Raw genomic sequence first — 25,149 nt, forward strand, 5'->3', positions numbered from 1 at the left:
CAGCTTTCTCTCAAATGTTCTTTGTTCGTTGGCTATAAAATCTGATATCTAGCATCAGATTAATTAAATGTATTTGGAACAGCTACGGCCACCACCACTAAAAGCAGACTTTATTTTAACTGAAATCATGAAGAATAGGGAACAATGCACTCCCAGGTTCTGTATAAAAAGTCATTTCTCTATTGCAGAGTTCTGAAGTGAAATTTAAATTAGCGTATGTTAGTGAATCTCACCCCTCCTCGACCCACACAAAAAGGGACCATGACATGTGGCATTTGTTTACCCTTAGCCAGGTCTGATGAAAGCATGAGATAACTAAGTTCAGTTCCTGGCTCCTTTGAGACTAGAAGGTATTGGGAGATGGAGGAATGGGCTACTGTGGGAGCCCATTCCCTTTTAAAATGAGCCCAAATGCAGAGCTTTATGCCTGTCTGACATGCACAGCTTGGGCTGGTGCTGTTATTACCCAGTCAAGGCATCTGCCCATTTCTAATCCTTCAATGCAGAAGAGACAATTCCACCATCCTACATAATATGTACCAGCTGAATGGATCCCAATTTATCAGGAAATCTGTAAATTCCAGAATACCATGCTGAAACTAAAGTAATAAACCCTGTGATCTTTGTACCGTATGTTTTAGGCTCTTATTTAAGGTCTCCAAGGAGATCTGTGCCATAAAAACCATTTCTCAGGAATTCTGCCAGCTATAGAAGCACGCTGCTGCAACTGCTGGTGCTAATATATTACAGCTTGTTTATCACAATCCCGGAGCAGAAGCAGTGTTACCAAGGGAAGGGAAATGATGTGCATATCCTCTCAATAGGCAGCCAGATTTTGTTTCTTATGTATACATAAAAAAGAAGCATGCTTTTCCTTTCTTTTTCTTGTCCTCTTACTCTGTATCCCTTCGCCAGAAATAGCTCACCAGCTTGAAGGAGACTGAATAGGGCTTCTGTTAATCTTCATATCTCCATTGGAGCTCTTGCCATTTTCAGTACAAGGATAACAACATGGCAGTTGCCTGGAAAAGACTGCAAAACTTGGGGGAATGGTGTGAGCTTGAGAGCCCTGTAGATTTGGATATAAACTCCATGAAGTACCTATGCAGCCTTGGGTGGGTTATCAGGTTAACTGCTTTGAGCCTGAGTTTCCTCACCTGTACGTGTGTGTGTGTTTAAAGGAATAATGATGCCTCTTGTGAGAATTAAATGAGGTAACAGATCTAAAGAGCTTATTACAATGTCTGGTATATAGGAGAGACTTGAAAAATGTTAGTTTCCTTTCACCTAATTAGTTGGTGAAATGAACAAAATACAAGATATCAATTTGCTACTTTTATAAAGGTGTAAACTATGTTGGAAACAAAATCTTAGTACATTAATTCTGGCTATTTGCCTAGCAGAGAAATCTTTAGTGCGATTTCTAGAGTGCTGATAAGAATACCTCCCTGTATGAATTGCTAGGGCTCCCACAGAAAAGTACCAAAGACTGGGTGGCTTAGACAGGAAGGCTATTCCAGGCTGGGAGAGCACAAATGAACTCACTCATTCTAGGAACTATGCTGGACCAAATATGTTAAGGTGAGAAAGAATAGGGTACGTGTGGGATACACGTGCAGTTGAGAGGTAGAGAAGGGGTATGTATAGAGATCCATAAACAATTCATTGCCTCATGGTTCTGGAGCCTGGAATTTCATTGTTATACACACACACTTGTGGAAAAAAATAGAAGACTATTCACTGCAGTGTTTCTGCTAAGGTCACAGACATCCAAAAGAAAAGTGGCATAGTTAGAAATGTATTTGCAATACATATCACAAGCAAACAATAATCTGTAACTTGCAAAGAGGTTCCAAGGATTAATAATAAAAAGTCAAATTGCCCACTAAAAAACTGAGCAAAGAACTTGTTCAGGTAATTCACAGAATAAAATAAATATAAATGCTCTTTAATAATATATTAAAAAAGCACAAAATTATTCATGATAGGAGAAATGTTCTTCAAATCTACGTGGAGATTCTAATTTTCACCTAATATTCACAAAGATTACAAGATTTTACCGCACACTGTGTTGGTGATGGTGGGGAAACACTCAGACTCTCTCCCTCCTTGTTGGGATTGTAAACTTGTCCACTCTCAACGGAGAACAACTTGGCCAGATTAACGTTTAGGAGTTTATCTTATTGTTATACACACACACTTGTGGAAAAAAAATAGGAGATGATTTATTGCAGTGTTTCTGTCGGTAGAATAAATTTAATTCCTTGACTTTCCATTCAGAGAAGAGGCACACAAAGTCAGAGCCTTTCCATGCAGTGGCACACCACACAGTCACAGAGGGGACTGAGGGCAGTCTGTACTGCTGATCTCCAGTGACCTCTTAGATCCTCCAGGTGAATAAACCAAGACTCAGAGCATCGTGCACAGACACTGGTTACTTCTGGGGAGGGAAACTGACCTTCTGAGGACCAACTACCATTTTGAGTTTTTGGCGATGTGACTATATCACCTGCCCAAAAGCACTTCGATCAAAGCTGTGTGGGAAATAAAAAGATGAGGCAGAAGGAGAATTCAGGAGATGGATGATAAGGGGCATCAAAGGTGGATTCTGCTGTGTGAATGTTTTCCTGTCCTTGTGGAGCTGAGGGCTGTGTGTGCAGGAGTCCGAGGGCAGTGACGGGTGCATGGGGACAGGTGCTCAACCGAGGCCGAGGGTGGGAGGAGCCTTGTTGGCTCACCAGCAAGGGGGTCTCTGGTCACCAAGGTGAGTCCAGGCTGAGGAGAGGATGTGGCCCTGCCCTGATCTGGAAGAAGCCCTGCTCCCTACAGCCCAGGGAGGGGTCCCCTGTCCAGCTGCGTCATCTCCTCAGGAGGCAGTTATGCTCAAGTTCTGTAGAGAGTCTGGACAGACAGACACGGCACGTCCTCTCAGTGGGGAGGGCTGGGTGGACGCCGGCTTCTATTTCTAGGAGCTGCCTAAATGGGGAAGGGTGCAGGCAGCATCCTCCTGACCCCACTCCCAGTCTGAATTCCAGAACCCAGCGCTCCGGCCCTGACCCTGTTATTCCACTACCCTCAGGGACCCCCACATTAGGGACCCAGGCATCATGACCCAGCTCTCATGGGAGATGTTGAAGTGAATGATCTTCGTCGTGGTCACATGAGCACCAAGGAACTTCACCTGACAGGTGCGGTTGGTGCTCTGTTCCTGGGGCCTTGGGGTGAGAGTGAGCACCAAGGAATGGGTGGTCTGGGGCCCAGAGAGGTGAGGGCAGCTGGCATCCAAGAGAAGAAGGGGAGTGTCCCCGCTCACAGGCCCAGGGCACAGAGCAGGCCAGTTTCCCAGGGTGGCTGGACTCCAGGGTGCCCAGGACAAGAATGTCTGGGGTCAGAGCTGGTGACAAGATAGGGACATGCAGGATCGGGAAGGAGGGTCTGAGGTGTGGCCCTGAGAGGAGCTCAGACTCTGGTCCAGCTCCTCCTTTGAGACCCATACACTTTATCCCAATCCCCTTTTAGGACAGGGGTCCCATCCCAGTCCTGCCCTGAGGCCCCCATGACCCTCCTCTGTGGCCTCTCAACCATTTTAAAGTATACAGTTTAGAAGTGTTAAGTATATTCACATTGGTGTTCAATATATTGATCTGTAGAACTTTTTCTTCTTGTAAAACTGAAACTCTGGACCTGTCACACTACAACGTTCCATGTTTTTCTCTCCCTGTAGTCCCTGGCAACCAGCATCTGCTTTCTGTTTCTATGAATTTGACTAACACTGCATAATTCATTACTCATATGAGGTAATAAATTATATGAGTAATGAATTATGCAGTATTTGTCTTTTGTTAGGCTTTTATTTTAAAACTTTTATTTTGACATAATTTCAAATTTAGAGAAAAGTTGCAAGTATAGTTCACTCTTTATCTGCTCTTCATCCAGATTCCCCAAATGTTGATATTTTACCACATTTGCCTTATCCTTGAGTCTGTGTCTATGTATTTATTGTTTTGCTTTTTAACCATTTGAAAGTAAGCTGCAGACATGGTGCCTTTTTACCCTTAAATGCTTCAGATTATGTTTGTTAAAAAACAGGAACATATTCTTGCATATCCACAGAACTGTTCTCAAAAAGACAAATACTGACTGTATATACAAAAAATGTCAGTATTTGTCTTTTCGTGACTGGCTTATTTCATTTAGCATAATGTCCTCAAGGTTCATCCATGGTATAGCACATGTCAGAATTTCCTTCCTTTTTAAGGCTGAGTAATAGTCCATCCTACATATATATCACATTTTCTTTATCAGTTTATCCATTGATATACATTTATGTTGCTTCCATATCTTACCTATTGTGAATAATTCTGCTGTGAACATGGATGTGGAAATAACTCTTTGAGACCCTGCTTTCATTTCCTCTTAATATATACCCAGAAGTGGGATTTCTGGATCATATGTTAGTTCTATTTTTAATTATTTGAAAACTGCTGTATTGTTTTCTATAGTGGTTACAACATTTCACAATCCCACCAATAATGCAGTTTCTCTGCATCCTTGTCAACACTTGTTACTGTATTTTGACTTTTAACAGTAGCCGTCCCAGTGGGTGTGAGGTGATATATCATGTGTTTTTGATTTGCATTTCTGATGATTGGTGATGTTGAGTATCTTTTCATACACTTGTTGGCCATTTGTACATCATCTTTAGAGAAATGTCTACTCCAGCCTTTTGCCCACTTTATTTTTTAAAATTTATTTTATTATTATTATTTTTTTACATCCAAAGATGTTGTTGCAGAGCAGTGGGAGGGACAGGTGGGGTGGGGTTAGGGAAACGGAGACGCAGGTGGGGAGAGGAGCTGGCCTGGTTGTGGAGGGCGGGGGAGTGTGGCTGAGTGTGGGAAAACCCCAGTTTGGGAGCCTGGGGTTTTCCCACAATGGTTTGGTTGTTGCTGGGCTGGATGTGAACGTTGAGGGGCGTGGCTGAGGCCCTTGGCGCCCCCCAACCCCAGTTCGTGAGCCTGTAGGGCTTCCAGTGGCAGGTCCGTCATTGCTGGGTGGACTTTGAGTGGCTCCTTTCTTCAGTTGTCTGTGGCCCCTCACTCCTATGTGGGTCCCTGTAGGTGGTCTTGAAGGCCTGGGGTCCACCAAAGCCCTCCTCTCCCCTGCAGTCTCCAAGCAACTTCACACAAAGGACACAGTTGTGGCCTTTGCCAGCTCTTGCTCCCTGCCTCTCCAGGGCCAGCCTTGAAGCTGCTGGGGCTGGAAACCATGGGAGCAGTCCTTCCTTTCTCTCATCACAGCTTTTCCCACCTCCATGAGCCTCTTCTTCCCCTGAGCATTAGTGCCCCCAGCTTGGCAGTTGTTGCTTTTTTCATAGTTGTCAGTTAGCCCATTGTAAGAGAAAGTGACGCAGGGGACTGTCTATTCCACCATCTTGATTCTCTCTCATTGCCCACTTTAAAATCAGGATTTTTGTTGTTGTTGAGTTATAGGAGTTTGTTATATATTCTGAATATTGACCCCTCATCATATATATGGCTTGCAAATATATTTTTTCATTCTATATGTTGCTTTCTCTCTCTGTTGGTCATGTCTTTTGAGGCACAGAAGTTGGGTTTTTTTTGTATTGAAAGATAATTGATTATATATATTTGTGGGGTACAGAATTGAATATTAATACACGTATACAGTATGTGGTGATCAAATCAGGATAATTAGGTTACTCATGCTTGTAAAACATAATCAATCTTTGAGGCACAGAAGTTTTTGTTTGATATAGTTGTGTTTATTTCTCTTTTGTTGCCTGTGCTTTTGGTGTCAAATCCAAGAAATTATTACAAACACAATGCCACAAAGTGTTTACTTATGTTTTATGAGTCTCATAGTGTTAAGGCTTACATATAGGTCTTTCATCTATTTTGAGTTAATTTTTGTACATGGTATAAGATAAGGGTCCAATTTCATTCTTTTGCCTGAGGATATTTGGTTTTCCCAACACCATTTGTTGAAGGGACTGAGTGGTCTTGGCACTCCATTGTTTGATTATATTTAATCAGTCTTATACTCCTGAGATAAACCCCGCTTGGTGATAATGTACTGATCATTTTTATTCTGCTGTGTTCAATTTTCTAGCATTTTGATAAGTATTTTTGCTTTATGGACATCAGAAATATTGGTCTATAGTCCTTTTTGCTTGTTATGTCCTTATCTGGTTTTGGTATCAAGGTAGTGCTGGCCTCATGAGATAAATTGAGATGCAGCCCCTTCTCCTTTACATTCTAAAAGAGCTTGAGTAATATTATTTTTTATTTTTAAAATGCTTGATAGAACTCATCAGTAAGGCTACTTGGGATTGATACTTTTTCTGTGGGAATATTTGTAACCATCAATTCAACTTCTTACTAGATGTAAGGCTATTCATATTTCTATTTCTTCTTGCATTCATTAGGTAAGTTTTTTGTCCTTCCAAAAATTTCTCCATTTTATCTGTAAAATAAACTTACATGAAGTTACTTATAACGTTTTCTTATCCTTTAATTTATATAGAATTCATAGTGACATCACCTTTCGTTCTTGTTACTGGCAATTTGAGTCTTTTCTCTCTGTCTCTGTCTCTCCCCAATCTCTCTATTTCTTGACCAACGTAGCTAGAGGCTTAAACATTTTATTGCTTAAAGAATTAGCTTTCACTGATTTTCTCTATTGTTTTACTGTTTACTATTTTATTGATTTCTTCTCTTGTGTTCATTTTCCCTTTGTTCTCTCTTGCTTTGGGTTTAATGTGCTCTTTCTTCCTTTTCTCCTTTCTTGAGGTGAGGGTGAGCAGGTGTAAGTTATATCTTCAAATGGAACCAAAAAAGGCCAGGAGAGAGAGATGGCTGGGTCCCGAACCCCCAAATCCTTTTCAGAAGCACACAACCACAATTGCAGGTAATTTCAAGGTGCACGTGTGCTCACAATCCACCTTTCCTGGCCCTGGGGTTGCAGTCCACAGCCATCAGCTTTCTGCTGAGCTGGATTTGACCCCCGTAACCCTTCAGGAGTGCTGCCATCCCCACCACCAGCAGCCTCAGCCCCATCCCAGTACCTTACCAGTAGGGTCCATGAGATTTACTGAGGGTGGCAAGCAGCACCTCCTGAGGAATAGGATCAGGGTCCCTCTTCCTTGTTAGACCCTGGAGAGGAGTCTCATGAAACTTGAAAAAGGTTCTTAAGGGAAGAAATCCTAGAGTTTCACCCAAAGATTTTTCTTCTCTAGTTTTGACACTGAACTCTCTTCTCACCCTACAGTACAGTGTCCCTCACCTTAGACTGTGTCTTCTCTTCCACGAGCCCTCCGCTCCTCATTCTTTGGGGTGTGAGTGGGGGGCCTGGACTCTGGGCTAGAGGAGCTGGAGTGTCCAAACACATCTGCTTCCCTGAAAGCCCTGCAGGGTAGGACTCAGCCCCTCTGAGCCCCACAGGAAGACGGCTTCCCAAAGACCCCCATAGGGTTTACTGTCTGTGGGCTCTACTCATCCCTCATTACATCACAACAGCTCTGTCTGTGTGGCAGCTACTCGTACCCACATTTTGCAGAAGAACAAACACAGCTCAGGACAAAAATCCCATAGGTGGTACCTCTGGTTCTTGAACTTACACCCTCTGATCCTAAACACTTGCTAGTCTTCCCACTGCCCATCTGTCCCTCTCTGTTCCCCACTGTCCTTGGGCTAATTCACTTTTTACGTCAGCTCTATATTGATCTCAGAGCTCTGCTTGTTCTCCATCTGTGAGGGTCTTCCCCTCATTCCTAGGCCAAAGAAATGGCACCAGTCAATCTGACAGTGAGTTATAATTCCTGCTCCCACTGCTGGGCAGAAAGCGAGGATTCACCCACTGTCTGAATTACTGGCTCCAGGGATATGTGAACAGTGACACCAATGGACGTAGGAAGTAGAAAGTGAGGACTAATGTGTCACGCAAAGACCAGAAAGTGTCCAGGGAAGCAGAGCACGCCTGGGAGATGTTTACCCAGGTCTCATTGGCCCTGAGAACATAGGACCCAGTCTTCCAAGGGCACAGGTACACAGTGTTGACCCTAAACAGTACTAGTATTCAGGGTGGCCAGTGTCCCTGTGTGTGTGTGTGTGTGTGTGTGTGTGTGTACTTGTGGTGTTTGTGAGTGTACATTTTAAACAGACTTCCAGGCTACCTTGGGGACAGAGTATGCAATGCCTTTTAGCCCATGTGCAATTAGGAAGTTGCTGCTGAAGGGCCATACACATATGAGTGACACGATCAGATCTGTACTTTGGTATTCATTTTGACATTTTCTGTAGATAATGTATGAGGGTAAGACAATAAGAACTGTAAGACAATACGAATCTTTCCATGAACTTTGAAGTGCCTTCATATTAAAGGGCCAGCATGGAGGTAAGCAGACAAGTTGAGAAGCTACAGCAGAGATCTGCATTGTGTAATTTCCATCTGTGTAGTTCTGCTGTCAAATCAGAGTATAATATACTCCTTGGGAGTAAGGGTCATGCCAAATTCATATTTGTATAGCTTATAGGAATATCAGGATTTTCTATTTCTTTTTGAGTAAGTTTTGATAAATTATATTTTCTAAAAATTTCATGTCACTTATGTTTTAAAATTTATTCATATATGTGAGAATTTACAATATAGTCTTAATATAATTTAAAAGTAAAATTAATTGAAGCAACATATGCGTGAAATGTGCACAAATCTTAAGTGTAAAATTTGATTAATTTTTCAAAATGAATACATCCATATAACTACCACCCAGATCATAAAATAAAATAAACAACAATACCAATAACAAAAAACAAATAACCTGATTTTAAAATGGGCAAAGGAATTGAATAAACATTTCTCCAAAGATGACATACAAATGGCCAACAAGTATACGAAAATATTCTCAGCACTACTAAGCATCGCAGAAATGCATATTAAAACTGCATGAGATAACACCTCACATGCATTAGGGTGGTTACTCACAACAGGTTTTTTAAAAAAGTGTTAATGAAGCTGTGGAGAAATTATATCTGTATGTAATGGTGGGAATGTAAAATGGTGCAGCCACTATACAAAACAGTACGACGGTTCCTCAGAAAATTAAAAATACAGTTACTATATGATCCAGCAATCCCACTTCTGGGTATATATTTAAAAACATGGAAAGCAGGGTCTTGAAGAGATATTTGCACAGTCGTGTTCATAGCAGTGTTATTCACAGTAGCCAAGATGTCCAAGAAGCAACCTGAATGTCCATCAACAGATATATAGATAAACAAAATGTGGTGTATACGTACAATGGAATATCATACAGCCTTAGAAAGAAAATTCTGACACATGCTACAGCATGGATGAGCATTGAAGTCTTTATGTTACGTGAAATAGATCAGTCACAAAAAGACAAACACTATACCATTCCACTTATATTCAAATTCCTAGAAACAGAAAGTAGTACGGTGGCTGCTAGGGGGTGGGGGAGGGAGATATGGGGGGTTGTAGTTTAATGAGTACAGAATTTCAGTTTTGTAAGATGAAAGTTCTAAAGATCTGTTACACAACAGTGCTGTATTAGTCCGTTTCTATTGCTTATAACATAAATATCTGGAACTGGGTAATTTGTTAGAACATGAAATTTATTGCTTACAGTTTCTGAGGCTGGGAAGTCCAAAGTTCCAGGAAACACATCTGGTGAAGGCCTTCCTTGGTGGTGTCTTCAGCAACACAGGTTATCACACCGTGAGACGGTGGAAACAGAGAAGGAGGGACTGTCATGTGCTCTCCTTTTAAAGCCCTCAGAACCATGCCCATGACGACTGTTATTAATCTATTAATTAGGTCATAGTCTTTAGAATCTAATCACCTCTTTAAGGCCCAACCTGTCAATTACCATAATAGGATTTCCCACCCTCTTAACACTGTCACCATGGGGACCAAGCCTCCAATACATTAAACTTTGGTGAGACACAATTCAATCCACTACAAGTGTTAATCTACTTTTAGCACTACTGAACTGTACACACAAAAATCGAAAGGATGGTAACTTATGTTATATGTTTTTTTTTGGACACAGTTAAAAATTAAAAAGAATGAAACATTACCAGTATTAAATAATTCCTCCTTCTGTGCTTTCTCCCTATCCCTATGTCCTGAAAGGTAACATCATTACTTCAATAAACGATTATTAGTTTTTTCCATTTTTTGAACTTATAATTGGAATATTACAGTATGTACTCCTGTGTTTGCCTTCTGGTGCTCAACACTTTTTTTTTTTTCAAGACACATGTATATTGTTACATATATCTAATTAGCTAATTCTTACTGCTGTAAAATATTTCTTATTTGAATATATTCCCTTTATCTATATCAACATAGATATAGATATATAGTGATAAAGATGATAAATAGGTAAATAAATAAATAGATAAATAGATAGATACATGCATACATACATAAACCTTCTACTTTTGATGAACATTCAAATTATTTCCAGTTTTGGCTCTTATGAAGAGAACTGCTACAAACATTCTTGTACCTGGTTTTTAATGTATGCATTTCTGCTAAAAAAAAAAAAAACAAACCCAAAACTTAGAAATGGAGTTACTTAGTAAAAATTGCCAAATAGTTTTCCAAATTGGTTGTAAAATATTACATTTCTACCATCAGCATATGATTATTCTGGTCATTTATTGTTACATAACAGATCATTTCAAAACTAGTGTGTTAAAAGAGGAATATATTATCATCTCAAAATTCTCTGAGTTGACTGGGCTTAGGTGGGTTGTTGCCATTTGAGGTCTCAATGGAGCTGGAAACAGCTCAATCAGGCTAGACATTCAAGGTGACTGACACATGCCTGGTAGTGCTGACACCCACTGGGAGTTCTGCTAGCGGTGATTATCACAGAACCTACGTAAAGCCTCTTTCGTAGCTTGGACTCCTCCCAGCAGAGTGCCTTCGTTCTGAGAGGTAACTTTAAAAAATAGAGCATTCCAGCTGAGCCAGGCAGCAGCTGTGAGGCTTCATATGACCTTTCCTTATGTGTCATGTAGTGCCACCCCTTTCACATCCTAGTAGTCAATCTATTCCATTCTAGGTTCAAGGAGAGAGGACTAGCCAATGAAGAAACACCAGGCCACATGGTTCACTTGGTGGAGCAAAGAAGAATGTCTTTGTAGACTAGATACTCAGGGTTCCAGGTGTTATAAATTCTCAACAATGCTTGTGTAGTGGATGCTTATAATTTTGTGCGGCCTCAGCATTCATTCTGAATACAAGTTGGACTTTCCTATACCAGATGCAGGTCTCTGCCCCCCTTGACACAATTTCCAGTTCTGCACAGTCTCACAGCTCCTCAGTATATCTGCCTTGTACAACTGTCTCCTGGTGACCATCTCCCTATTGGGCACTTACATACAGCCTACTTGAGTGGCTCCACTGACCCCCACACCCCACATGAACTGTGCAGATATGCTGCAGGGACTACGTGTCAGTCACAGCGTGACCTATTGGACCTCACGTCTGCTTGCTTTAAACCCACCAGTTAAAACTCCCCACAGCAAACCTGTTTGAGTAACACCCTGAACCCATTAAAGGTATTGGCCCATGGGTCCCTCTCTCTGTTTATACACTCCCTGACCTCTGTGTATGTGGCATCTGAGCATGCGGTGTATCCTAAGCCCTGTAAGTAATTAAACCTTTATTTTCATCTTGTTTCTCTGCTAATTATTAAAGAGCTGCTCTCTATCTTAAAGATCCTAAATGAAAACACATTGCTATTGCCAGTCTTTTAAGTTTAGCCACCGGCCATCCCTATATAGGATCCGAACCCACGGCCTCCGCGCTCCGAGCACCGCACTCTCCCGAGTGAGCCACGGGGTCGGCCCCTGACTAAGAAGTTTTAACACCTTTTAATACTGGGAATTTGCCACAAAATGCTTGTATACATCTTTTGTCTATTTTCATTTGGATCTTCTTTTAAATTGATCTTATAAGATTCTTCATGTATTCTGGATCTGAATCTTCTCTTATCTCTGGTTTTTCTTCTAACTCTACTCTTTGTCTTTTGATTTATATAAAATCTCTTATTTTGTAGATTTTTCATAATTTTTCCACATACATAGTCATGTCACCTGCAAATACAGTGTTTTCAAAATGTACACTTTTAATCTTTTCCTTATTTGATTCCACTGGCTGGGACCTATACTACAATGTTGAATAGAAATGGCAAGGGCAGATTTTTTCCTTTCTCCCAATCTTAAGGGGAAAGTGTTTAATATTAAATGTGATGCTCTTTGCAGACGCTTCCTAATGCCCTTGATTATACTGAAGTTGTAATCTTCTAGTCCTACTTTGCTAAGAGGTCTTTAAAAAAATCTTGAATGTGCATTGAATTTTTTTTATATGCTCTTTCTGCAGTAATTGAGAGGCACAAGTGATTTTTCTCTTTCATTCTGTTAATATGGTGAATTACATCAATTTTTAAACGTTAAACCCTGCTTGGTCGTGATGTATTATGTCTGTTATACACATTGGATTGAATTTGCTTATATTTAAGTGAGGATTTTTCTGTTTGTAAGGAATATAGGTCTGCAATTTTCTTTTCTTGTAATGTCCTGGTCAGGCTTTGGTTTCAGGTTTACATTTTACCTCATCAAGTGAGTGCTACCTCCTCCTCTACTTACCAAGTTTGAAAATGTTTGGTATGATTTCTTCCTTAACTGTTTCGTAGGATTCCACATGCAGCGATATCAGGATTAAGTAACCACCTATGGTTGATTGGAATAAAGTTCCTATGAAACAAGAGCCTTGAGGGATCAAGTGGAGACTGCTATTCACTGCTCTCTGAGCAATAATGACCACAAAGACCAGGTGGTAGACTGCTTCTGAGCCAGACAACTGACAAAAAGCAAGTGACAAGCTCAGGTCTTATCTCTTAGGTCAAGTCATGGTTGAAAATTGCAGAAGTGCTATGTGGCTCTAGATAATCTCATCTCCTGTGGCTACAGAAACAGTCTTCCAAAAAATCAGAACTGAACTTTAATTTTATTTGTGGAAGAATTACAACATGCTTTCAGAAATTTGTCCAAGAGGCATATGAAATTCAGGGCAATGATTGTAAAGAATATGGAGGGAGGTTGAGATTTAAAAATGCATCTTGCATGAAGATCAAGATCCCAAGAATTTATGGATAATCCATATGTATGATGTGAGATGAGGTTGAAAATCTTGAACCACTCTCCCCCACACCGGTTGTTTTGAGCCTCTCTTGCCAGCAGAAGATCACCCGACTTCCTAGGGATTTGAAGAGATTAGTCTTCCTTGTTTGAAGACTCTGTAATAATTTCATTTGGAGAGATTGCCTTACAGGAAGGTGCTGAGTCTCCTGGAGAACCGTCCCGATCACCCTTTCTTTTCTCTAGAGCAAGAATAAAATACCATCCTTTTCTGAGGCAATAAATACAATGTCTGGTTCTTGGGAAGATCTTACACTCTAAACGAATTGTAAGATTCACTTACTCATATGAGCAGAAACTGGAAAAATATATGTGAAAATCAACTCTAAGTATCTTAGACCAAGGAAGATAAAATATTACACTGGCTTGAGCTGAATGTCTTGTTGGAGTGAGAAGGACTGAATCCATGTTGAGACCTAAAACTATGTGGGCTGCGGGGGGTGTGTGTGTGTTGAGAAACAAGGCTGAGAAAGCTAATAAGTACTTTGCAAACAGTTCTTTCTCTGAGACTTGCAGAGTTTTGAGAAAGGATCAAGGTCAAATGACTAGAAGTTGACCTTGGGCACCAGCCAAGTCACCCAGAACTCTGTGAAGTGAAACTACGCAAAAGACTTTGCAAAAGAGTTGCTTCTACTCCAGAGCAAATAAAAATCTTGCAGCATCCTGAGATAACAGCGAAGATGAGAACAGAAACCAGATGAGGCCTTAGTGAGACCTTGTACCTGACTCATAGACATAGACTCCTCGTAGCTCACGTCTCCTTCTCTCCTGCTTTTCACCTCCCACATTCTATTCCCTCAACCCCTCCTTTAAAAACCCCTAAGTAAATTTAAATCTTTGAGATGGGATAGTCTCCTTCAGCTGAATACATCTGCTTTTCTAACACCAACCATGTAACTTCTGAGTCTTTTTTTTCTTTCCTTCTCAAGGGGTTAACAGCTGGACCTGAGTTGCATAACAGGGGTACTAACAAAAGATACAGTTATAATATTTTAGCTCTGGAAGTTGTCCAGAAGATCAAAGAGTTGGCTTCTTATTTTACTGATACAATGTTGGTTTATGTTCCAGTGTACACGGATTCAAGAATGACCCAAATTCCATGGGTTTGATGCCAGAACTTCCTTGGTGTAATGGAAAGAAAATAATCCAAGAGTTTAGAGAGTTAAAAATGTTGGGAGAGTTAAAAGTGACAGAAATGCAGCCTGCACGTTCATTCTCACTACAACTCCCCCTTGAGCAATGCGTTGGTAAGGAGAGCACTAGTGTCTGGCAAAAGCTCTGTGAAAGCTTCCTGGTTTAGGCTTATTAATAGTAATGAATATTGCAATTGATATGAGCACTCTGCAGTCAAAGACGATAATGTGAGCAGCAAAGGCACTGTGGCAGCCCTTTAATCCCTAGAGACAAGCTGAGCACATTTACTTCAAAGAAAAGCAGAAATGAAGTTACAAATGATCCTTCCAGTACAAAACAAGCTCAATGTTTGTGGGCACTTTGGGATTTTGGAGGCAATGTATATACTGTGTTTAATCGGTCTCTCTAACTCAATTTACCACGTAAATCTTAAGGCTTTCAGTTTGGAGTTGTTTCCAGTGGAGGAGAAGACTCTGCAGAAGCTCCAGCCTGTACTGCAAGAAGCCTTACAACTTGGAGTGAATAACTGAAGGTGAAATTATGCTTGAAGTGTCCATGACAATTAATAATGTTGGCACATCCCAGAGTACAGACCCCTAGAATTTTTGTTGCAAAGCCATGCTGTCTCTTCTAGAACACGGTAGAACTTTTGAGAGTTATTACTTCTGAGTTATTACTTGATGCTGGTAAAGACTGCATTCCTGACCACAGGATATCAAATGAATATAGGATGTGAACTGCCTGTATGAACTAGGTGCTGTAGGACTCACCAAGCTAAAAAGCTAGGCATGCGCAGGGGCAAACCATCATCAAGTGAAATTTGGTTATGACACAGGGCTTCATCAGGTCTGGAAATCACAAATAAGTCACATGAACATGTGGCCCAGATTCCTACACCACCAACTCCTGGGATATTGCTTTTTATTATTATTATTATTCTTTTTAATGAAATCCCACCTTTGACTTCATGGGCAGTTCTTTTGACCACAGTTTGAGGAGGAAAAGGTTCTATGGTGGTTTTTGAATGGTTCTGCACAATATACTGACACAGCGAGGAGTGGGCTGCTGCAGTCTCACAAACTCAGTCACAGTGAACCTGAAAGACAGGGCTGAAGGGAATCCCCCTAGTGGCACATTTCATCAATACGTGTGTTTTCCTTTTCATTTTATCTGGACTGAGAGATGGTCAGAAGCACAGATACAAACTGAATCATGCCTACAGGTTTGGGTAACATACTAGTATATTTCCCAGGAATTTGTCCATTTCCTAAAAATCTTCAAAGCTTTTCATAAAGTTGATTACTTCCTGTTTAATTTCTGTGGCATTGAGTGATGTCTTTACAGTCCTGGATACTAGTTATTTTTGTCTTCTATCTTTATTTTTGTATTAATCTCAACTTAGGTTGGTCAATTTCATTATTCATGTCAAAGAACTAACAGTTCATGAGGTACTTTGTCTCTATTGAATATTCTTTTTTATTATATGTGCTCTTATAATTTGATCTTTCCTTTCTTCAAATTCTTTTTGGTTTATTTTATTATTCTTTTTCTAAGTTCTTGAAATTTTAGCTCTACTTCACCTCTAATATATATATATCTACAGTTATGAGAGTATATTTGTACATATTTAATAACTGCTTTCGTTTTACACTAAGAATTTCATAGTTAATATTTTCTTTATCATTCAATTTAAAATAATTTCTAAAATAATAATAATAATAATAATAATCATTTCTAATTTACATTATGATTATTTAATCCATGACTTATTGATAAGGAATTTCCTAAGTTTCCACTACTATGGAAAGTAGTTTCCTCTCATCTGTGGTTTTGCTTTCCATGTTTTCAGTTTCCTGCAGTCAACCATAGTCCAAAAACATCGAATGAAAGATTCCAGAAATAAACAATTCATAAGTGTTAAATCGTGTTCCATTCTTAGGAACATGATAAAATCTTGCATTGCCCCTTCCCTCCCAGGTGGGAGGCTGTTGTAGAAAAACGGGCTAGGCAAGAAGAGCTGGAGAGCCAGGAGTTTATTACGTTAGCGGGTCCAGACGAGCTCATGCTCTGAAATCCTGGACCCCGGACCTAGGTCTGACAAGGCTTTTTACAAGCGGACTCTTCCAGGGGTTTTACATACTTTTTTTTTTTCTTTTCTCAGCATTTCAGCGAGCATATGCGGTCTGTGCAGATAAGCTCTTGTTATGAAAGCCGAAAAAAGCAAGCAGTGATGAATAGCCAGAGCAAGCAAGCACAGTTTCAAGGACAAGATATTACTTCAAGAACAAAGCAGGCTTGTGAGAAAATTATTTCAGGGTTTTTCCCAACAAGGGGAATCATCCCTTTGTCCGGCATATTCGTGCTGTGTATGCTACCCAGTCGCACACAGTCACTTAGTAACCACCTCAGTTACCAAATGGACTGTGTGGTATTGCAGTGCCTGAGTTCATGTAACTCTTATTTTACTTCACAGTGGCCCCGAAGTGCAAAAGTAGTGACACTGGCAATTCGAATTTGCCAAAGAGAAGACATAATGTGCTTCCTTAAGTGAAAATGTGAACGTTCTTAACTTAATAAGAAAAATAATCGTGTGCTGAGGTTGCTAAGATCTACAATATGGTAAGATATTTTGCAAGAGAGTCAGAGGAGACTACATTCCTATAACTTTCATTACAGTTGTAGTGGGTTGATTTATGTCTCCCCAAAACTCCCTGAAGCTAGAATTGTGTCCCCCAAGTTTTATATATTACAAACTTGGCCCCCACTGTGACTGTTAAAAGGGTGGAAAATCCTATTATGGTAATTGAAAGGTGGAGCCTTGAAGAGGAGATTGGATTGTAGGACCGTGCAGTGCAGTAGTGCATGGATTAAAAATGATGGTCAGAGGTGTGGTTCTGAGGGCTTTAAAAGAAGAGGAGACTCTGGCTTTCTCTCTCTCTGCTCTCTCTGCTTCCACCATCTTGTAATGTGAGACCCCTGGGTCACTGTCACCACCACCAGATGGACTTTGGACTTCCCAGCCTCAGACACTGTAAGCAATAAATTTTGTTTTTCTTACAAATCACCCAGTCTCAGGTATTTCCGTTATAGCAACACAAAACGAACTAATACAACAGTATAATTGTTCTATTTTATTATTAGTTATTTTAGATAATCTCTTTCCGCGTGTAATTTATAAATTAAACTTTATTATAGGTATGAATGTATTTTTTTTTTTAAAAAATCTACAGTGTACATAATTCAGCACTATCCACAGTTTCTGGCATCTACTGGGGATCTTGGAACATATCCCCCCATGAAAAGGGGAACTACTGTATAGATAGATATGAATATAGATTAGTTATGTTTTGTTACTGATTTCTAGCTTAATAACATTGAAAACAGAGAACATATTCTGTACAGTTTCAAAACTTTGACATAGCTGAAATTTACTTTGTGGCCCAGTAGATGAGAAAAAAATGTTGAAATGCTTTATGTGTACTCAAGTAGAATGTGTATTCTGCAGTCACTAGGAGCAGTTTTCTGTCTGTGGTTATATGTTTTTTGTTAGTTACATATATTACAGCACATAGCCTTAGCGATTTCCTTGTCTGTGTGCTTCATCGGTTATTGTAAAATAGGCATTAAAATGGCCCTCTGTGAATGTGGATTAGTCTAGTTTGTTTTCAATTTGCCAATTTTTTTTATATATTTTGAAACTATTTTATCATATGCTTGCAGATTTCAAATGTTATATCTTCCTGGTAGATTGAAACTTTGTCCTTATGAAGTGATCCCATTTATCTCCATTAATACTTTTGTTGTTATATATATTTTTTGATATTAATATACCTGTGATGGTCAGTTTTATGGCGAAATTATATTCCCAAGAACATTCAGTCAAACGCCGATCCAGGTGTTGCTATGAAGGTGCTTTGTACACATGATTAAGGTCTATAATCAGTTTACTTTAAGTAAACAAGATTATCCTAGATAATCCGGGTAGGCTTGATTGAATCAGTGGAAAAACCTTCGGAGCAGAACTGAGGCTTTTCTGCGGAAGAAGGAATTTCTCCGGTGGATTGCAGCTTTAGCCCATGCCAGAGTCCCAGCCTGCACTTCCTGGTGACCGTCTCTATAGATTTTGTGCTTGCCTAAGCCACTCCCACAAAAGTGCAAACCATTTTCTTGCAATGAATCTTTTAATGTATATATCCTACTGGTTCAGTTTCTCTGGGGGAACCCGGACTGATACAATATTGCATCAGTTTTCTCTGGGTTTGTGTTTACATGGTATGTTTTTTTCCATCTTTTTATACTTAACCTTTTCTGTCTTTACATTTTACATAGATCTTTTGTAAACAACACATAGCTGCATTTTTCCCAGTCTGGCTATATTTGTATTTTATCTGTTTAACTTATATGTGCTTAGTGTGATATTTTTAATGCATTTGAGTCTAAATATGGCATCTGTTCATTCAATTTCTCTCAGTCTCTCATTTCGTGTCTTCTTTAGCTTGATTGAATAATGTTTCTAGTATTTTTTAGAGTTACTCTAATTTGGAAATGATAAATTTCAATTCTTTTAGTTACAATTCTCTTGATTGAATAATGTTTCTAGTACTTTTTAGAGTTCCTCTAATTTGGAAATGATAAATTTCAATTCTTTTAGTAAATTCTCTTGAGATTACAATAATAAATTATCAAAATCTAAAGTTTATCATAACATCAAATCCTCCCCTGAATAATTTAAAGAGTTCATAAAATGTAAATTGCATTTAGGCTTTCCTAAATTATATGTTGCTATAGTCCAGTATTTTAATATTATATTTTATGTTTGACCTCCCCACATGCCATCATTATTTTTACAATAATACTAGTTTCCTTTTGCTCACAAATTTGCCATTTTCTTATGTTTTCACTTATTTTTGCCTCTCAGAGTTCCAATCTGGGATCATTTTTCTAATACCTGAATTATATCTTTTAGAATTTTCTTTGACAAATATTATCTTTATGAACTCTTACATTTTTTGGTTTGCTTAAAATATCTTTATTTGACCTGCAGACTTAAAACATACTTTCTTTGAGCAGGATTTCTAAATCAACATTTGTCCAAAGACATCAAAAATATTTTTCTGTTGTATTCAGTTTTCCAAAATTGCTCCAGAAAAAGTCATCTGCCAGTCTCATTGCAGTTTTTTAATTGTAATATTTTTTTTTCCTCTGGCTACAGTTAAGAACTTCCCTTAGTCGTTGGTCTTCATTGGTTTTCTTCAATTTCACTGAAGGAGCAGAATCTGAAAAGTGTAAGAGGAAGCTGCTAAAATAGTCGTGGGATATGGGTGTCTGCTAAAAATGAGGTTGGAAAGCTCAGCATGGACCAAGTCAAGTAGCACCTTGAGCAGAAGAAAAATGAAGAATACAAACTTTATTTTGGGGATCATGAAGAGTATAGAGCAGGAGTGACAGAAGAGGCATCTGGTACTGTGGCACCTGGGACTGGTGCCTCTTGGCCTTAGGAGGAACTGTCAGCAGAAACTCTGTCACAACAGCTAACAAAATCCTTGTACAAAGCGTGTATCCAGAATAATATAAAGACTTTATTAAGTCTTTCTGTCAGAACTTACGTCAGCTGCTTTATATGTACCCTTTCATTGATCTTTCCTAATAATCTGGTTAGATAGGAATTAATTCCCTAATTTACAGAACAGTAAAGAGAGATGCAGGAAGATAAAATGACGTGCTCAGTAAGTGGAATAGGTGGATTTAAACTCAGTTCTCATGAACACAATTCTTGTGATCTTCCACATACACCAGGGGATTCATATAGCTCATTGACAGGAAGACCATTAATTTTTTTTTTATTTTAACTTCTCAATATACATTGTAGTTGATTTTCCTGTCCCTTTACCTGTTCCTCTTTCTCCCCTCCATTTCTCCCCTCCCCCCCCAACTACATCATATCTGTTCACTTGTCTTAACAAGTTCAAGGAATTATTGTGATTATTGTGTCTTCTCCCCCCGCCTTTGTTTGTTTGTATATTTATGTATTTATTTATTTTTAGCTCCCACAAATAAATGAGAACATGTGGTATTTCTCTTTCTGTGCCCTACTTGTTTCACTTAATTTTCTCTAAGTCCATCCATGTTGTTGTGAATGTTAGTATTTCATTCTTTTTTATAGAAGAGTAGTATTCCATTGTGTAGATATACCACAGTTTCCGTATCCACTCACCTGATGATGGACATTTGGGCTGGTTCCAGCTCTTGGCTATTGTAAAGAGTGCTGCGATGAACATTGGGGAACAGGTATACCTTCGACTTGATGATTTCCATTCCTCTGGGTATATTCCCAACAGTGGGATAGCTGGGTCGTATGGTAGATCTATCTGCAATTGTTTGAGGAACCTCCATACCATTTTCCATAGAGGCTGCACCATTTTGCAGTCCCACCAACAATGTATGAGAGTTCCTTTTTCTCCGCGACCTCGCCAGCATTTATCGTTCAGAGTCTTTTGGATTTTAGCCATCCTAACTGGGGTTAGATGGTATCTCAGTGTGGTTTTGATTTGCATTTCCCGAATGCTGAGTGATGTTGAGCATTTTTTCACATGTCTGTCAGCCATTCATATATTGTCCTTTGAGAAATGCCTATTCAGTTCCTTTGCCCATTTTTTAATTGGGTTATTTGTGTTCATGTTGTAAAGTTGTTTGAGTTCCTTGTATATTCTGGATATTAATCCTTTGTCAGATGTATATTTTGCAAATATTTTCTCCCACTCTGTTGATTGTCTTTTCACTCTATGGATTGTTTCTTTTGCTGTGCAGAAGCTTTTTAGTTTGATATAATCCCATTTGTTTATTTTTCCTTTGGTTGCCCGTGCTTTTGGGATCATATTCACGAAGTCTGTGTCCAGTCCTACTTCCTGGAGTGTTTCCCCTATGTTTTGGAAGACCATTAATTTTTAAAGAATCAAACACTGAGTGTTATTGGCTAAATTGTCCTTTCCTCAAATTTGTATGTTAAATGTCCTAATCCATGGTACCTTAAAATGTGACTGTATTTGAAGACAAGGTCTTTAAAGAATTCTTTTAGTTAAAATGAGATTATTAGGTTGGACCCTAATTCAATATGACTAGTGTCCTTGTAAGAAGAGGAGATTAGGATACAAAGGCACACAGAGGAAAGAGCACAAGCCAAAAAGAGAGGTCTTAGAAAAAACCAACTCTGATACATTTTTATTGTTTAAGTCACTCAGTCTGTGAAACTTTGTTATGGCAGCCTTAGCAAACTAACAGGCCAAGAGAGCTGTGGCTTTGGGCAGTTCCTCAGTTGTGTGTCTAGATCTCTCAGGACTTTGCGTTGTGCACTCCTGCTCTTGAAGCATCACATTGTGCGAAACTTAGGAGAACATAGTGGAGCTCCTGCTCATCTCTTGAGGTGAGGCCCATCCCAGGAGGGGCCCAGTGGTCTGAAGGGATGCCCATGCAGAACTGATGCTGATGCCCCTGTGTGGAAGGAAAGGAAGAGATTCAGAGTTGAGCAATAGATTATGAGAGAAAGCAGTCCAGGGCCAGAAAGGGATTGGGATTAATGGGATTTTTATCACTTACCTATTCATTTATTCAAAAATATACAATAATTAAGATTGACCAGCCCTTAGTGAGTGTTTTTTTTTAATTGAAACATAATCTATTGTACATATCTGTGGGGTACAGTGTTGAATATAAATACCTGTGTGCAATATGTGATGCTCAAATCAGGATAATTAGTATGTTAAGCATTACACAATGTCATCATTTTTGTAGTTCTTTACCAATTTCTCACTAACCCCCCTCCATCTCCCCCTTTCCCACCTCTGCTGGCCTCAGTTCTGTTCTCTTTCTGAAAGTTCAACAAATTATTGTGACTGTTTTTACTGTTTTTGTCTGTCTTTTTAATTTATTTGGGTTTTTTTTTTCTTCTCCCACTTATGAGCAAAGACGTGGTATTTCTATTTCTGCGCCTGGCTTATTTCACTTAATCTAATTTTATCTGAGTTCCTCCATGTTGCTGCGAATGGCAGAATTTCTTTTTTTTTTTTTTTTTATGGCAGAGTAGTATTCCATTGAGTATGTATACCACTTTTCCCTATCACAGTTGTCCATTGCTGGACATTTAGATTGGTTCCAACTCTTGGCTATTGTAAATAAAACTGCAATAAACATGGGAGTGCGGGTATCCCTTCAACATGATTCCCATTCCTTTGGGTGTACATCCAGTAGTGGGATTGCTGGATCATATGTCAGTTCTATCTGCAGTTGTTTGAGGAACCTCCATACCGTTTTTCATAATGGCTGCACTAATTTATAGTACCACCAAGAGTGTAGGAGGGTTCCTATTTCTCTGCATCCTCACCAGCATTTGTTATTCTGTCTTTTTGATAATGGCCAGTCTGACTGGGGTGAGACGATATTTCAAAGTGGTTTTGATTTGCATTTCCCTGATGCTTAGTGGTGTTGTGCATTTTTTCTTGTGTCCCTTGGCCATTTGTATACCCTCCTTTGTGAAATGCCTATTCAGCTCCTTTGCCCATTTTTCAATCAGGTTACTTGCTTTTTTACTGTTAAGTTGTTTGAGTTCTTTGGATACACTGGATATTAATCCCTTGTTGGATACATGGTTTGCAAATATTTTCTCCCATTATGTACATTGTCTTTTTGCTCTTTTCTTATTTTTATTTTATTTTATTATTGAATCTTAATTGATTATACACATTTTTGGATTCAATGTTGACATATGTTGATCAAATCAATATTATTAGTATGTATATTGTTACAAATTGAATAGTACTTATTCTTTATGCCCCTTGTCCATTGTCTTTTCACTCTTTTAGCTGTTTCTCTTGCTGTGCAGAAACTTTTTACTTTGATATAATCTCGTTTGTTTATTTATTCTTTTGTTGTCTGTGCTTTTGGGGCCTTATTCATAAAGTCTTTGCCCAGTCGTACATCGTAAAGTGTTTCCCCTGAGTTTTCTTCTACAATTTCTGTAATTTCAGGTCTTATATTTAAGTCTCTAATCCATTTCAAGTTGATTTTGGTGTATGGTGAGAGGTGCAGGTCTAGTTTTATTCTTCTGCATTTGGATATTCAATTTTCCCGGCACCAATTACTGAAGAGGCAGTCTTTTCCCGGTGTATGCTCTTGTTGGACATTTAGGTTGGTTCCAACTCTTGGCCATTGTAAATAAAACTGCAATAAACTGATCTTTCTCAAAGATCAGTTGGCTGTAAGTATGTGGTTTGATCTCCAGGTTATCTCCTCTGTTCCATTGGTCTGTGTGTCTGTTTTTATGCCAGCACTATGCTGTTTTCGTTACTATAGCTTTGTAGTATAATTTGAAGTCAGGTAGTGTTATACCTGCATTTAGTACTATTTTTTGCTCAGGATTGCTTTAGCTATTCCGGGTTTTTTGTTGTTCCATATGAATGTTAGGATTGTTTTTTCTATTTCTATTAAGAATGTCATTGGTATTTTGATAGGCATTGAATTGAATCTGTAGATCACTTTGGGTAGTATGGACATTTTCACAATGTTAATTTTTCCAATTGAAAAGCATGGAATGTCTTTCCATCTGTTTGTGTCCTCTTTAATTTCTTTCAGCAGTAATTTGTAATTCTAATTGTAGAGATCTTTCGCCTCCTTGGTTAAATTTATTCCTAGGTATTTTATTCTTTTGGTGACTCTTTTGAATGGGCTTGCTTTCTTGATTTCTTTTTCTGCTAATTCCTTATTGTGGTACAAAAATGCTACTGAAGCATTTTTTTGTATCCTGCAGCTTTACTGAAATCTTTTATCAGCTTTAAGAGCTTTTTTGTAGACTCTAGGTTTTTTATATATTGGATCATATCATCTGCAAACAGGGACAGCTTGATTTTGTCTTTTCCAATCTGGATGGCCTTTATTTCTTTCTCTTGCCTGATTGCTCTAGATAGTACTCCCAATACTACGTTAAATAGGAGTGGTGAGAATGGGCATTCTTGTCCTGTTCCTGTTCTTAAGGGAAAATATTGGCAGTGTTTTGTCGTATATGGCTTTTATTGTGATGACATACATTCCTTCTATTCTTAATTTGCTGAGAGTCTTTATCATGAAGGGATGTCGAATGTTGTCAAATGCTTTTTCCGTGTCTATTGAGATAATCATATGGTTTTTATCTTTGATTTTTTTTATGTGATGTATCACACTTATTGACTTACATATGTTGAACCATCCTTGCATCCCTGGGATGATTCCTACCTTATCATGTCATATAGTTTTTCTGATGTATTGCTGTATGGTTTGCTAATATTTTGTTAAGGATTTTTTAAAAATTCTTTTTGTTTTGACAGTCTTTTTATTGAAACACAAATGATTATATATATTCGTGGGGTACAGAATTGAATATCAATATGTGTACACAATATGTGGTGATCAAATCACGATAATTAGGATACTCATGGTTACAAAATGTAATTGATCTTTGTGACCCTTAACTAGTTTCTCTCTAATACCCCTTCCCCTCCCCCTTTCATACCTCTAATAACCACAGTTCTGTTCTCTTTTTTTGAAAGCTCAATGTATTATTGTAATTGTTTCTCTCTCTCTCTCTGTCTATCTCTTTTCCTTCTTTCTTTTTCATCTATGTTCATCAGAGATATTGGCCTGTTGTTTTCTTTTATTGTTGTATCTTTGTCTGGTTTTGGTCAGGGCAATGCTGGCCTCCCAGAATGAGTTTTCAGGAATGATCTCTGTTTCAATT

The sequence above is a fragment of the Cynocephalus volans genome, chromosome 3, assembly GCF_027409185.1.
Source record: "Cynocephalus volans isolate mCynVol1 chromosome 3, mCynVol1.pri, whole genome shotgun sequence".
NCBI classification, from domain to species: domain Eukaryota; kingdom Metazoa; phylum Chordata; class Mammalia; order Dermoptera; family Cynocephalidae; genus Cynocephalus; species Cynocephalus volans.